This window comes from Drosophila nasuta, chromosome 2R, assembly GCF_023558535.2.
Source record: "Drosophila nasuta strain 15112-1781.00 chromosome 2R, ASM2355853v1, whole genome shotgun sequence".
NCBI classification, from domain to species: domain Eukaryota; kingdom Metazoa; phylum Arthropoda; class Insecta; order Diptera; family Drosophilidae; genus Drosophila; species Drosophila nasuta.
The window spans coordinates 384568-401366 of NC_083456.1; positions in this window are offsets into that span (position 1 = coordinate 384568).

Below are 16799 nucleotides of genomic sequence, written 5' to 3' on the forward strand. Positions count from 1 at the left end.
CACTGGGACATTCAAGCGCCCAATCCACAAATTAGCACGGTTGCCAGTAATTTGAAATCGCACGTCGGGTTTTCCAAGGTGGCCGGTGTTAAATCAAGCGCCTTGTCCCACTGTAAGCCTGCTCAGCCTAACTGAGCAGTTACATTTTAGTCTCAATCCTGCGCTCTTTTGCTCATTGTTACAGTTTAGTTATAAGCTTTCGCTCATCTTTGTTTTCCTGTAACTACTAGTGTCGGAATAACCGGCAAACAATAAATTGTCGCTATCTCCTTTTGCAACCATCAAACGAAACAGACGTGTTTAATTTGCGCATCAGCAGCCTTCAAGGTGTTCTCGCTTTTTTGCTCCCACCAACAATAAACTTTTTTCGATTTTCGTAATTTTACAATTATCATTGGGTTTTGACATAAGCTTTTGTATAGCCTGCTATATTTTTAGTTTTTCAATGTCTTCAAATGAGAGTAAATTATTTAGCATATCGATTGGTCTAGTGTTAGAAGTATTATGGATTGTGTTGTTGTATGGCATTATAACCCTTAAAACTTTGTCTTGCACGTTATCTTTATTATTAGGATGCGCATTGAACAACCGTATGTGTTCCTTTAAAGTTAGGGGAAGTCGTTCAATATCCGAATTTCCAGTTTTTATAAAAGCTATAGGGTAAAAGGGTATTATAACTTTGTGCCGGCAGGAAATGTATGTAACAAGTAGAAGGAGGCATATCCGACTCAATAAAGTATACATATATATTCCTGATCAGCGTCAACAGCCATGTTCGTCTGACCGAATGGAGTACTGGATCTTAGAGACTATAAGAGATAGAGTTATAGTTTTCGACAGCATATATTATGTTTGCGCGCAGATAAAGTTTGCTTAAAATGTTTGTCACGCCCACTTCCGCCCCAGCAAATCAACAAAAATCGAATAACAAGCGTAGAGTTGCGAATTACAACAATAACTATATTAATTGTGATTCCTGAAAATTTGTTTGCGATCAGATAAAAATTGACGAAGTTATAAAAGAAATACTTTTTTTTGTATAGACAATAACACCCACTTACTAGAGGTCTTAGATGCTTTGGCTGACAATCTGGTATATTTTGCACTCTATAGTATATTTTGAATGTAGTACCACATAAATATATCAAATATATAATTTGACATGTTTTTAGTATTTTTTAATATTTTGTGGAATATTGTTTATGTAAATTTTGAGAATATTACCGCAATGATTTTACTCAAAATGGGTAGCAGGTATCTCACAGTCGAGCATACTCGACTGTAGCTTTCTTACTTGTTTTGTAGAGAGTTGTGAAATGGATCTTCATTGTGGGTATTCCTTAATTGTTAATATATTAAATTCGATGTCCGTAAAAATTTTCTTGGTTTTCCTAAATATTGAAGTCTTAGTTTAAAATTAAAACTATAAATGCGTTAGGCAGAGAAATCTATTTCGTTGCGGATACCACATATCCATAAGAATTATATCGTTTTTTTTCAGATGATTCTGTTATACAATAATTATATCAGATTGGGCGGCGATCATATTTAACTGTATTGCATATACATATTACAGTTATTAATATATTTTTGAATTTCTTTTGACAAATTAAGGTAATAATTCAATTGCTTAATTTCTAATAAAATTTCATTTATGTCCATGTGGTTGTTTTTTAAGTGTTCATATTCTATATTTTCAACATTTTCTCTATCTGTAACGTCTTTTAATAATATACATGATCTCAGTACTCTTAATTTGTATTACTGGAACATCCAGAACAAAACAGAATAGAAAAAAAGGGTTTCGTTCTGAGCGCGAGCGATCTCATTCAATAACCTACATATAAATCGGTTGCTCTCTGAGTCATTCGGTAAAGAGTCAGGAAAAGGCACTTATTTGCAAACAACAAGAAACGGTCGACAGTTATTTGCGAGCTCTGGTTCGGAGAAATCCTGGCTATCATCAAAGACGTTTTCTACTTCGACCAAAAAAATATCTTCAATATCTATCTCGAGGCTGTCTTCGTCTGCCTTTGCGCTATTGGAGCTTGAGATTCTACTAAGGCCATCCGCCAGAGCGTTTTCTTTTCCTTTAATAAAGGCTATGTCGAAATCAAACTCGTTCAACTGTATTTTCTAACGATGCAGTTTTAGGTTTGGCTCTTTTAAATTGTTTAACCAAACTAAAGGTCTATGGTCTGTTTTTATTAAAAATTTCTTTCCGTACAGGTAATAATTAAAATAAATGGCTAGGAGCTCTTTCTCGATCGTACTATAGTTTAGTTCGTGAATTTTCAGCATTCGACTCGCATAGTAATAACTTTATCGTCTTGCATTAAGACGGCTCCTAGCGCGTAGTTGCTTGCGTCCCTGACAAGAGTAAATAATTTTTTAAAGTCGGGTAGTAATTGAAGTTTATCAAATGCCTCTACGAAGTCTTCATTTTCTAAGTTTACTCTCGAATTTTTCTAAATATTTTATAAGGGGCTGTACAATTTTTGAATAATCTTTTATGTAACGTTTTTAATACCCTGCCATGTCCAAGAAACTTTTAATCTCTTTTTGATTTGATGGCAATTTGATTTTGTTGATTGCTTTGAATTTGATTTTAGTAGGTTTTACCCCTTCTTGATTCACTATGTGCTCTAAAGACTCGATCTCCTTTTGCAAATTGACACTTGTCAATCTGTAGTTTTAGGTTTGATTTCAATAGACAATCAATAATTGCCCTAATATGTTCAAAATGTTCTTCTGTGCTCTTAGAAAAAATGAGAACGTCGTCCATATATACCAAACATATGTGTCCTATGAATGGCTTAAGTACATTATTCATAAGGCGTCGGAATGTGGACGGAGCGTTTCTTAACCCGAATTGCATACGCAAGAATTCGTAGTGCCCACTGGATGTAGAAAATGCTGTCATGATATTATGTATATAAGATTGATGTAAGATTGTTAATAGTTTTATTTAATATAAGTACGCGGGTGGTAGTTATGTAATATAAAATACACGTTTCAGATTAAATGTTTCGAATTGTATCAACTTAAATATCAGACGACCATTCTGCTTGCGACTTTCTCCTTTCGACTTCTACTTCGACTGTGTTCTCCTCTTCGTCCTGTGTGACCGTCTTTTGCGTAGCCTTTAATACCATCTTGCTGCTGCGGTCTGGTAACACGTCTACATACTACTTTACACTCGGCCCTCCTAATCCTCAACATCCGTCTCGGATGATAACAGCTCTTCGTTCTCTGCCACGAACTTCCACAGCTTCATGTTGTCGCAGCTTGTCGCTGTGATGTTTGGTCCTTCGACGTTAGTTGCTGGTTTCTTTACATCATATCGACCGTTGCGCTTCACATTTACGATCTTGTATGGACCCAGGAATTCGCTCGCCAATTTACGCCCTGCTACGAATTGTGTTCTTTTGATGGCAACGAGGTCACCAAGCTTGTAGATACTTTCCGAACGATGCTTCTTATCGTAGTTGGCCTTGTAGCTTGCATGAGCTTTCTCAATGTTGCGTTTGGCTTCGGCACGCAAATATTGACGTTCTTCGTTAAATTGTTCGACTAACTCTCAATTCAGCAGCTCCAGTAATTTGTCGTCGACCTTATTACGAATCTTAGTACCAAACATTATCTCAAATGGGGATGCGTGTGTAGTCGAATTCACGTGCGAATTTATAGCCCTTTGCACACTGGATACGTGTTTAAACCATCTGGACGGCTCTTGTGCAGAAACTTTTGCGATAATCGAAAGAATGGTGCGATTGACCCTCTCGATTTGACCATTGCCTCTAGCCACTCCTGTCGTCGACCAAACGTGCTCCACCATATTAGCAGCGACACCTCTGTCGCTAACGATGCGCATTGGGAAACCGAAAATGCTTGCCCATTCGGTTAGCTTCTTTACAACTTCTTCGTATCCTGTTGACTTAACTGGGAAAAGCCATACAAACTTGGAGAATGCATCGACTACTGCCAGTATATACTTGTAGGCTTTTGATGTCGCATCCATGGGGCCTAGATGGTCGATATGCAAAGTATGAAGAGGTACATCTCCCTTGTCAATACAGTGCAAAAAAACCCTCTTGCTTGCCTAACTTCTTGCTATGGATGATACAACGGATACAATTAGAAATGTATTTTGACACCTTACCCTCCAAGTGTGGTATTAAATACTGCTGCTTAAAGCTATGCATTGTCTTCTGTACAGCAAAATAGCCATCTTCGTGGGCGTTGGCTATCACCTCACGCTCCATCATCTTTGGGACCACCAAAAGCTCGTTTCCAGCGACTTGTTTAAAGAGTAGACCTCCTTTCATCTTGTAGTCTTCGTACGGTCCTGCTTCAAGGCTTTGAACAACTGCCTTAACATGTTCATCCTCTTGCTGAGCCTTCACCAAGCGAGCAGAAAGTTCCGTTGACACCATAAGGACATTCTGTGGGTAGCGACTTAGATGATCTACGTGTTTCATCTTTTTTTCCAGCACGGTGTTCTATATCGGGAGTAAAGCCTTATATATAGAGCACCCATTGCTGCAAATCTCTTGGAACATCTTCTTTGGTCGTTGCTTGTTTAAAAGCTGCACAGTCGGTTACTAGCTTAAATCCTAGCAGATAATGACGGAATTTCTTTAATGCTAAGTAGCTATGCTTCTTAGATTCAGCTTCGGACGCCTTTTTGCTCCAGAAATGGACGGGATGAAGCTTTCCATCGAAACACTGCATCAGCATTGCTCCGAACCCTTCTTTGGATGCGTCAGTATGTAACTCAGTAGCAGCATCTCTGGCGTATATGTGCAAGATCGGTTCACAAGTTAACAGCATTTTTAACGATTTTATTGACTCCATCTGTGCAGGACCAATCTTAAACTCGGCGTCTTTCTTCAATAAGTTGGTTAGTGGTCGAGCGACTTCATCGTATCGGGGAATAAACTTTCTGAAAAAACCTTTTTCCAGCCATTCCAGAGTGGTTCCGTCAGAGGCCAAAACTCAAAAAATGTGATGACATATTTTTTTAACAAAATGTATCAAAATTGTCTCTTAAAAGTCCAAACTTCTCTTTGGCATACCGGATTTTACTGGAAATCTAACGGTACTTTCTAAAAATAGATTTGCAATCGTGAACACGTGTTCATTTTGGCAACGCAGCTGCGCTTTGGAAGTTATTTCTCTCTTTCAATTCGCCCTTTTAAGTGATCAGACGTACGCTGCAGTGCTCCGATTTGAATAATTTAACATGAATTATGAAATTGAAGGTATTTACTTTAAATTGAGATATTAATAATTAACTTTCCTGAAAAAGTTTTTTCGTAAAACTAATTTGATCGAATAACCCTTTTTTGTGTATTTTTTGAAAGTATATTTTATGTTTAGTTAGACTTTTAGTTATGTTCCAAGAAAACCCAGAACTTGGTATGAATGTTTTTGTGATCGTCTTATTTTAGGTAACTAAATATTTTAAAATTAGCTGCCGAAATTTGCCGATGTGTGTTTTCTACTAATATTACTAAAGCAGTTAAAGGTGAGTCTTTGCTTATTGTGCTGTTGCGCTTTTGCGCTGTTGCTTTGTCTTCGTCTTTAGTGGTTTGTGTTTTTTGCAAAAATATTAATTTGTAAATTATTATTTAAATTTTGATTTTGGATTTTGATAGGTGCATCGCAAAAATGTGTTTTTCCACGTCTGCATATTTTTAATATTTGGTGCACAGGTAATGAAACCAACGCCGAAAAAATGAGGAAATTGATTTCCGATGTGCAAGCGGATATTGAAAACAACTGCTACATTATTCCAGAGTTGAGCGAAGTATCCAATAAAATTGAGAACCTCTGCAAAACAATTGTAACTTTTTGGAAAAATTACAAACGGACAAAATCTGCAATTATTAAATATCAATCTGGATGGCTTAATAAAAAAAGACTCAATTTCAATAAAACGCCCCTATTGCAAATCAAATCAAATAGAGGAAAGTGCTCATCGGGGCCGTCCTAAACTTGATTTTGAGGAGGCTTCAGAGAGAACAAAGCGACGACATGTAGGTCAGCTTATTAAAATAGATGAATCCGCTGTTTCTTCTCTAAGCAATGATGCATCTTTGATTCACAGATGTGCAACAATATTGCAAGCCATGGCATCGGGATTCAAAATTAATGTGGAGAAATTTGAAAATTACGTGCTGGATACAGGCAAATATCTTATAGCTGCATATCCATGGTACTATTTACCGGCTACCGTCCATAAAGTCTTAATTCATGGTTCAGCTGTAATAGAGTATGCATTAGTGTCGATAGGAGAGCTTTCAGAGGAAGCAGCAGAGTCCAATAACAAGGAGCTAAAAAAAATATAGACTTCAACACAGTCGGAAACTATCTCGTACTTTAACAAACACAGATGTCATGAACTATTTATTATTGCGTTCAGATCCATTTTTAACAGGACAGAGACAACTTCCTAAAAAAGATAGGTCGAGTTTGCTTATATCTGTCTACGAATTACTTGATGATGCTTTATAATTTTTGTTTCATTAATATTTTGTTTGTTGATTTTTATTTTAGTTTTTTAAGAATATGTATAACTACGAAAAATATCTTCCATACCAAAATCGTAATAAATTAGATTAAACAAATATGTTTTTATAATTCGGTATCGATTGTTCCTATGGGAGCTATAGGATATAGCCGATCGATATGTCCGATTTTTGTTGCTATATGTTTAGACAAATTTGCTAAATTATTGTTATAAATTTCAGCACGTTATGACCATTATTAGTATTTTTGGCCGCTCTTCCATACAAGCGGATCCACTGTGGCATTCGCTCACTTGATTCTTAACTGCTTCTGCTTCACCTCCGGATAAGCGACTTAGCGACTGACGAAATGGTTTTATAACTCCATCTGGCGTGATGCTCAACTTGATTGGGTACTGTTTTCGTGCGCCAACTCTTTGAAAACTGTTATCGATTAATTCCATTACCTTTTCTTTGTATTGAGGCGCCACTGCAATGTCATTGTGCTCCTCGAATACGCTGAGAACGTCAACTGAATATTCCATTAAGCACTTCTGGGCAGAATCAAGGCTTTCGAATATGAATCCATTGGCAACAGCTGAGAGCTTGAATTTCTTGATAAAGTCATATCCCAACAGCGCACTGTACTCCATCGCATTATTTGGCACCACCAAGAATTTGTGCTCTGTGTGCAACTGGTCGATCTATACACGCGCATTAAAAAAGCCTATTGGTTTTATGCTTTTATTGCCTAAGCCACGCAAGGTAGATGCACTTTTCAACATGTCGACATTGTTCATCTTTTCCATTACGTTTTCATTTACAATAGTGACGTCAGAGCCAGTGTCGACAAGACAGTCAACACGCACATCGTTTATAAGGATTGTTTTAAGACGGCGCTGATCTGCAACAATGTGTACTTTGTTGTTACCTTGAGTACAATTGCAGGATATATGCCCATTCTCATTGCAACGGAAACACTTAACTTCGGCTTTGCATTCGTTTCTTTTGTGATCTGGTGAACCGCAATTATAACAATGCTCTTTACGTGATTTGTTTGCTCCATCTTTGCTAGTATAGCCCACTGTACTTGAGTCACTGTTCTTCTTCTCGTTACTTTTCTTTTCAGGTTCTTGTGTCAGTTCATATGTAGATTTCGTACTCTGCCTTAAGTGCCTTATATGTCATGCACCGGTACATAGCACATTTGTACTCGCTTTTTATCTGTAAGCCATTGACAATGTGACGTATCACTGCTGCCTCCTCGACATCGCCTGTACCTGCCAGCTTTTTCATTTGGAGAATATATTCATGGAACGATTCAGACTTTTTCTTTTTACGATCGCGCAACAGTTGATGAATATCGGCACTGTTCCAAGTGCACTTGAACTCTTCAATTAGCTTCTCTTTCAAGTTTTTAAAGTCACACACCGACTCCGATTCCAAATACAATTTAGCCGCACCAGTTATCTTAGCCCTAGCTTGGATATATGTATTTTTGTTTTTCCGACAGTTCATATGCACCGGCATTGCATTCGAAATTTTCAAACCATTTCAGCACTGGCACCGTTGTACTGTCAAATTCGTTGATAATTTTCTCAAAACCATTGGCCGCAATCTTGACGTGATTCTCCCTTTGCTCATCTACTTCCACTTTCAGCGCCATTAGTTGGATTAGCTGCTCCAACTTGGTAGAAACGTTTATGTCACCTTGCAACGCCATATGAAAATACAAACTGCCTTGTGAATTTGTTGTTATTTCGTGATCCCCTTCCATCTTTTCTTCTTTAATACCTAAAATTGTGTTCTTTCCCTTTCTTTATCTTGTGTATGCTTGTGTTTCGTATTCTTCTACAATACACACCGAGCACCAACTCACTGACGAATACACACAATTGTAACGGCTTTTTCTTCTCTCTATACGCTTTGGTACACCGTTTCTGTCGCTATTTCACCACTGCACGCAATCGAGACTTTAATGTTTTGCATATACACCGACGCGATCGTTTGACCTTGAACACTAAATTGTTCCTTCACTGTTCTATTTCAACTTTGGGCTGATTATTGTAATTTCTTAGTCTCACAACTGCACAACTTTACAACTTTTGACTCCAAATTACCAATAAACAGCTTTTTCAACATAGACAACTTTTCCAATCTGTTTTCAAGTTACCGATTTTTTATTACACTCACGCACACCGGACCGGTTGAGCCCACAAATGTAAGATTGATGTAAGATTGTTAATAGTTTTATTTAATATAAGTATTTAATATAATACACGTTTCAGATTAAATGTTTCGAATTGTATCAACTTAAATATCAGACGAACGTTCTGCTTGCGACTTTCTCCTTTCGACTTCTTCTTCGACTGTGTTCTCCTCTTCGTCCTGTGTGACCGTCTTTTGCGTAGCCTTTAATACCACCTTGCTGCTGCGGTCTGGTAACACGTCTACATACTACTTTACATGTATGTATATAATCCGGATCCATCTGGATTTGATAAAACCCTTAAGCGAGGGAGAATTGTCGTTTTTAGTTCGATGGAGATATGTCGCTAGATCTCGTCGGCTGTTGATGCTGATACTTTATAGGGTCGGATATGCCTCCTTCAACCTGTTACATATATTTCCTGCCGGCAAAAAGTTATAATACCCTTCTACCCTATGCGTAGCGGGTATACAATTATACTATTTAAATATAAGTTATTAAGTTTTCTACAACTGCGAAGTGCATCGCATCTGCGTGCCTTCTCAGGTATACAAAAAAACATGAAAAAAAAAAAAAAACAATAGCTTGGGTGAGAATAAAACTCTATAAGTTGCATAAACCGGACGAGGCTACAGGATAGTGGGTGACAGTAAAGACGAGCGTGGGCAAGGCCGGCAAGATTGGATCCATTCGGAAGGAGAACCAGCATTGCAACTGACCGACGAAAGACTCCACGACACGACTGAATGTCCACCACGCGGACCTTTTCGTCAATGCCAGGGCATACAACAGAGCCGCCATTCTTGTGGTGGGATATTTTCCTCTTTGATGACCACCATGTCACAAATTTGAAGGTCACGTGAAGGTTACTTATTCTGGTTATGCAATTCCGTCAAATACTCACTCTACCATCCTACACAAAAGTCCTGATCTATGAGCCGTTGCCAGTGATTACGGATGGATTCCACATCTTCCCCTGGTGTCCGGTTTCACTATGGAAAGTAGCGATCAGAACGCCGTGATGACAGATGTGTATAACAGCTGTACTCGGTAGAACACCTTGTGTGTTAATTTCCAGGAACGATTGCCTGGGAAGGAGTCGACGGTTTGATTGTCGACTGTGTAATGTGTAACGAAGCTTGTTCGCTGAAAGAAGCTGGTGGACTTGTAACGCTATGAAAGGCGTACGCGATCGCTGTTGTCTGGTCGGATTGGTGTGGAAAAAAAAAAAATAATTACAATATTAATATATTCGCGTACCTAAGTTGGAGTGGGAAAGGGTGAAGGGACATACAAGGACAGTAAACAAAAGAGTTAGATGAAAGACAGGATAGGGATCTACCTTCGACTCGGAACACTTCTTCTTTGCACTGCACTCATTGGTGCAGTCGCCCACCCTACCATGATCCTGCAAAGCCAACGTTAAAAACAATTCAAAACAATTAAGAAAGCTACAATCGAGTGTGAGATACCCGCTAGCCATTTTGAATAAAAGCAAAATATTCTGGTAATAATCTCAAAATATTAAAAATAAATATGCATGTATTCTCGATCGGGATTTGAGCTCGAGCACCGCCGACTGGGTGGTTAAAATAAAAAAAAGTTTATACCTCGAGCGGGCTCGAACCCGGGGCACCACAACATGCTCGGCTTGCACTCTACCACCTGAGCTATCGCATTGCTTATGAAGCCCCTATGCATACAGATGCTAATATAGACGAGCATGTATATACGCATACGCATACATACAATACATATGTACATAGCAGGCGGTTTTGCCCATACAAAAGTTTTTCTTTAATAATTTTTCCACAATTTTCATACCCGCTACCCATAGGGTAGAAAGGGTATTATAACTTTGTGCCGGCAGGAAATGTATGTAACAGGTCTCCGGACCGGACCGGCAGGAAATGTATATAACAGGTCTCTGACCCTATAAAGTATGTATATTCTTGATCACCGTCAACAGCCGAGACGATCTAGCCATGTCCGTCTGTCCGTATGAACACCTAGATCTCAGACACTATAAGAGATAGAGCTATATCGACAGTATTTGTTATGTTTGCACGCAGATCAAGTTTGCAGCAATTCTTGTTAAGGGTCTTGTGGGAGCCTGTACCTCCAATGATCTCTGAGAGCGAGAGTCATTAGTACTCTCAATACTACTACACTCTGACTCTCTCGTATTCTTGTATTCTTGTACTCTATTTAGTCTAATTCGTTGAGCCGGAGTGAATAGACTACCGCGCAGAAATATATATTGAAAAGTGATTAGTGATTTGTTTATTATTGGTACAATTACCGGGGTAATACAGGTCTGAAATTTAAAATCATGAATAGCACAATTGAGAATAAATGCATGCACGCAGATGTCTCGATCTCAGAAATATGTATGTATATCTCCCACCAAGTCGCTGTCGCAGTCGCAGTCGGACGTGTTTTTTTTTCTTTCCTCTTAAACTTTGTGATTTTTCATTGAATTTCATATTTATTTACAATTAATGTAACATTAATTATACTCTCTCATTTGTGTTTAACTATAGATCGTTAAGTCGCTGTGTGCTTTCTTGTATTTATTATCAGGCATGCTCCGGTTTTCGTTTTGAAAACGAAAAAATTGGTGCTCCCGTTTTCACTTTCACAAGATTTTTTCGAATTGCAAAACGAGAAAATTTGATTTGCCGAAATGAAAAGTAAATGCCTTTTTCTATATTAAAACGGATCTTATTTGCAAAATGAAAAAAAGTAGTTGACTCATTGGTTTATTGTCGTTCTTTTAAGACCGCCAGCAGATCAATTAGGCTTGTAATTATTTTTAAAACGACTAATATCTGACCCCACCTCGAATTTGGATATCAAATTTTGCCATCGGCAACAACAATTTTCGTTTTGGTGAGCGACCGATAAGTCCGACACCATGAGTTATCGCGTAAGCTGCCATACTTTTGATAGAATGAAAAAGCAAGTTAAAAATACTTGTATAATCAAACGGATGGCGATAAATTTGTTGAAGTTTGGTAAAATATGTTTTTTAAAAATTAATTAATTTAATTTAATTAGTTATGTGCTAAAAGTGTATAAAAAAAATTGTTGAAAACACCGGAATGAAATACATTGAAAAGGTGGCATCCCCATTTTTTGTGGGAAACAGCTGATTGCCGTTCAACTGATTTTTTTAAAGAAAGTTTCAAATCTTTCTTTGCAAAAAAGGCAAAAAGCAAATATATTTCATTCAGGGGAAGCATAAATAAACAATGCAGGATAAAAATATCCTTATGTGAGTTCAATCCACGCACGAAATTGGACATACAAAAGACATTTTTTCGCGTTGTTTACTTTTAACCAAAACACAAGTCAGCTGTTTCAGCAGTAAAAAATGAAACGTTTCGATAGCAAAACGATGACCAAAAACGTGTGAAAACCGGAGCACCTAAAAACGAAAATCTCGGTTTGGTCCCAAAACGAAAACCGAAAGTGAAAACCGGAGCATGCCTGTATATTATTAAAATTTTTCTGAAAATATAACAACAAATTGTGTGGTCAAACTCTGCTTTGCTTTGTTAGCAAAACAATTCTGGTTTCGTTGCCGCTGCACTTTGTTTTTGTATTTTTGTTTACATTCGCGCTCTTCTTTTTCACTTGCTATTCTTTGCGCTCAACGCTGTTACAATAGTTAACTCTCCCTCTCTTGGTGTTGTTGTTGGCTATCGTCTATCTTGCGAGACCAGTGCTGCCAACTCTTAGTGGTCGTTTATAGCAGTGAAGGCATAAAAAAATAGCTAAAAATAGCTAGATTTCTTCAAAAATAGTAAATTAAAATAGCCGTTAATATTCAATAACAAAATCTTATATTTTTGTACATTCAGTGTTGATTATTTTATGATTCTTCTTCGATAAGCAAATTGTTTAAAACTTGCCCAATTTCCACCTCCTCGCAACTCGGAACTTGGTTCGATGAATTTTTAACTGGCTTTCTTTAAAAATTTGCGCGCACAAATTATTAAGGTGGTCAACCGAACTGATTGAACAGTGTTGAGCCACAAACAAGCAGAGAGCAGCTTCTTTTGAGGATGTCTCGTTTTGGGAAACTCTATTGTTTGGTTACCTCACCATACTTCAAGGTTTGCCTTGTGCTTTTTAGTTTCAACGTGCGATTTCAAGTCCCACAACTTTGATTGTAATGTGCATTTGCAATATTTGCAAAATGCTTTTGATTTGTTAGTTAAATCTTTTGCAATACAGTCCTTAAATTGGGGATCCTTTTTGTTTATACATTTAAAGAAACAACCGCACAAACACAATAATCAGTGAATTTGAATGTAGAGATGGTAGCATTGCGAGCGCGAAACGATGTTGAGAAAATACCAAGTACCCAAAAGCTCCAAAATGGTAAATAATATTTTAGTATATCAAATACACAATTCGGTCACGCTGGGCGGTAAACGTAGTGTGTATATATCGATAGCCACAAACAACATCTCTATTGCCAATATACGATTTCCGAAAATTAAATTTGAAGGTCCATAATCAAATATTACAAATTATTTAAAATAGCTAAAAAATAGCAATTTTTGTGAAATAGCCAACATAACAGGCTCCTGCAAAATTGAGTGGTTTCTCGCAGCGAGACGCAAGTTGCGTCTCGCTCAACCCGCGCTTTACTCTCTGTGCTTGACAGTGTTGCCAGAATCTCTGGAGCAAAAATTGCTGGATTTCAGAAAAAAAATTGCTAAAAATTTCTAAAATTATACAAAAAATAGCCAACAAAATTGCTAAATATTTTAAATGACATTATTTATCAAGTTTGTACATTTTTAATTCATTTAAGAATAAAATCTTGAAATTAAAAATAAAAAAACAGGATTTCGTATTTTTATGATTTTGTTAACACTTAGGGGGCAAATATTACACTTGAAATGCAGTTGAGTCAGTGAACTCAAGTAGCTCATATAATCGAACCACTTGGTTAAATACAAGCCCCGATTTCATTGCAAAGTGTTAATCGCAATTTTTGCAGTGAATGCTAAAATTGCCAAAAGAGAAATAAAAAGTTGCTAAATTTGTAGCTAATAGCATTTTAAGTTTAAAAGTTGCAAATTAACTAAAGCAACTAAATTGCTAAACAGGCAGCACTGCTTCACAGTTTCACAATTTCACAATTTGTATTTAGCTAATGAGTGAACGAACTAAGTTCGCTCATGAACTATAAACAGAATCGAACAAAATACATTCTATCGGTAAAAGAGCTATCGGAAATTTTTAAAAAGTGCCTAAAGTAGCCGAAGCTTTGAAAAAATGCTAGATTTCTAGCTAATAGCATTTCACAATATCTTATAGCTTTTGCAGTTTCAAAATAGCTAGATCTAGCAATAAATTACCTAAAATGGCAACACTGGTGCTTGTGCTTTGTGCTCTCAATATCGTGCTCTCAACGCTTTTTAGAATAGTAACTCTCCCTCTCTTGGTGTTGTAGTTCAGTGATGCCAATTTGTCCTTTTTCCGAACAGATCTGTCCTATTTTTAACTTTTCATCCGGGAAAAATTGAAAATCATCCGCATACCTGAAATCTTTTTTTTTTTAGATTTTTCATCCGGAAATCTGTCCTTTTTTTTAAATCTAATATAAATTCTTTATTTTTCTAAAATAGTTGCTTTCGCGCTCCAATTTAAATTTATTAGTAGCTGTAAAATTTGAAACAGGTGGCAACTTTTCGCGGCTGCCATACCTATATCGACAGTTTGGTAAAAAAATTAATCGAAAAACTCTATTCACGGCTTACTTGCACTCTCTGTTTCGGTACTGAACACACAATTTGAAAATTTGTATTATTAAGTTAAGAATGCAAAAAAAAAAATGTATAAGCAAAAGTTTCGGCTACTGCAGCCCGATTTTAAAGATTTGATTAGCCGACATAATTTTGACATTAACAATGCTTATTTCAAATACTGCAAGAAGCTGAATTAGTATTAGAAGTGAATTAGTAAAAACACATTTTGACGCCAAGAAGGTTAAATTGCACAGAACCAAGTGCACTAACCTTATTAGAAATGTAGTGTCTGACAGACACTGCCTGTGCCTGAAAAGTATCTCCAAATAATTGGCTTTATGGCTACTTATGAGGACAGCAATAATGACGAAGGAAAAATAATCGAAGCTTCCTTAAAAAAACAAAATTATTGTAAACAAACATTTTGTCCCTTTTTCTATCCTTTTTATAATATTTTCATCCTATTTTTCCTGTTTTTTTTTCTCAATCTGTCCTTTTTTTCGAAAAAATTTTGGCATCACTGTTGTAGTTGGCTATCGTTCTATCTTGCGTCTCGCTCGACCTGTGCATACTCTCTGTGTTTTGTGCTCTTCGTAAGTACAGATCATATTAGTTTGCAATTAATTTATCTATTTTGATTATATTAATTTTTTTTTTTAATTTTTTGATTGGTTTAATAACCTTTGTTTTAGCAATATGTTAGTCTGCTATAACAAGAAATGCCGGGTGCCGGTTGGTGCCAAAATGGGTTTTGTTTGTTGCTGGTTGTTGCAACGTTGCACATGATTTGTGAACACTGTAGGGACTCTGAGCGCGATATTGCTGGGTTTATACGGCAGACGTGAACTAGTTTTAAAATTGTATTGGCGGGCTTTAAAAAACTCTCCGATAGCTTCTCTGCTTTGGATTCTGGGTTTAAGAGTATGAAGCTCTTGACCGAGTCTCCGAAGCGTAAAAAGGCCAATACGCGTCTGTCGATTGCCCCAATTGAGCTTTCTGTCCCTGTTGATGTCCCAAGTTTATCCATACCACCTGCTGGCGAATTAATGTCATTTATTTCTCCGTCCCCTCAACCCTCGGTAGCTCTGGAAGTTCCTCACCATGACATTACGTCATTAAGCGTGGAATCTCCAGCTACTACTTCGATCTTGGTGTCGGCTGAGATGGTTGAAGAAATTCAACCACCACAATCCTCAGTCGAAATCAGCAGTGCTGTAATGATTGAAGAATCGCCTCCAGCTCCTGCATTAATTGTCCGCAACACGTTAGTTGCGGTGCCACCGCTTAAGCAGATTTTTGCCTCAAGGCTTGCCCCTGAAACGACATCTGATGATGTTCGGGCTTATATTAAGTCCAAATCTCAAGCCAGTATTAAGGTGGACAAATTTAATTTCTCGTACGAACGGGAGATTTCATCTTTTAAAATAAGTGTTCCGGCTGAACAATTTAGCATGATTTGCAGTAAAGAATTTTGGCCGGAACACCTATTAGTCAAAGAATTTGTTGCTAAAAAGAAAAATCGGTCTCCGGTTTCTCTTCTTAGTAGTGGCAAGAATTCTATTTCAAAGCCTTCTTCTATGTCTGTAAGTCCAAAAAACTAACATCCTCTTTACTTCTTGGCTATCAGAATGTAAGACGTATTTGCAGTAAACTTACTGACTTATATTTAAATAGTATATCTTTCCCTTTCAATGTCATTCCCTTTACTGAAACATGGTTAAAAAATGACATCCTGGATACGGAAATCTTTTCTAGTAGATTTTCCGTATACAGACGTGACCGCAAGGTACGTCGCGGTGGTGGGGTTTTAATTTCAGTAGATGCTCAATTAAATTCAGAATTGATTGATCACACTTCTGATATTGAGCTAGTGTCTGTTAGATTATCCTTTGGTAGTTTTAACATTTTTATTTCTTGCCCATATATCCCCCCTGCTTCAGATGATGCTTTATATTTAGCTCATTTTTCTATTATTAATAAAATTTTTCATATGCTTTCTGATCGTGATCACTTTATAGTCCTTGGTGATTTTAATATTGCTGGGGTGTCATGACATTCCGCCAAGAATCTAAATGGACTTTGCCCCTCTGTATCCCATGTTTTTATTGATAGTCTCTTCGGGGTATCATTGTCTCAGATTAATGGTATTCCAAATTGCTTAAACAGGTCTCTAGACCTTATTTTTGTTTTAGACCCAGATTCATGTTCTCTATCGAGAATATCTCCTATATCTTCCCCTAAAGACCCTTACCATCCCACTTTGGAAATTATGTTGGAGCTCCCATTTATTGCGTCAGAGTCGAGTGTACG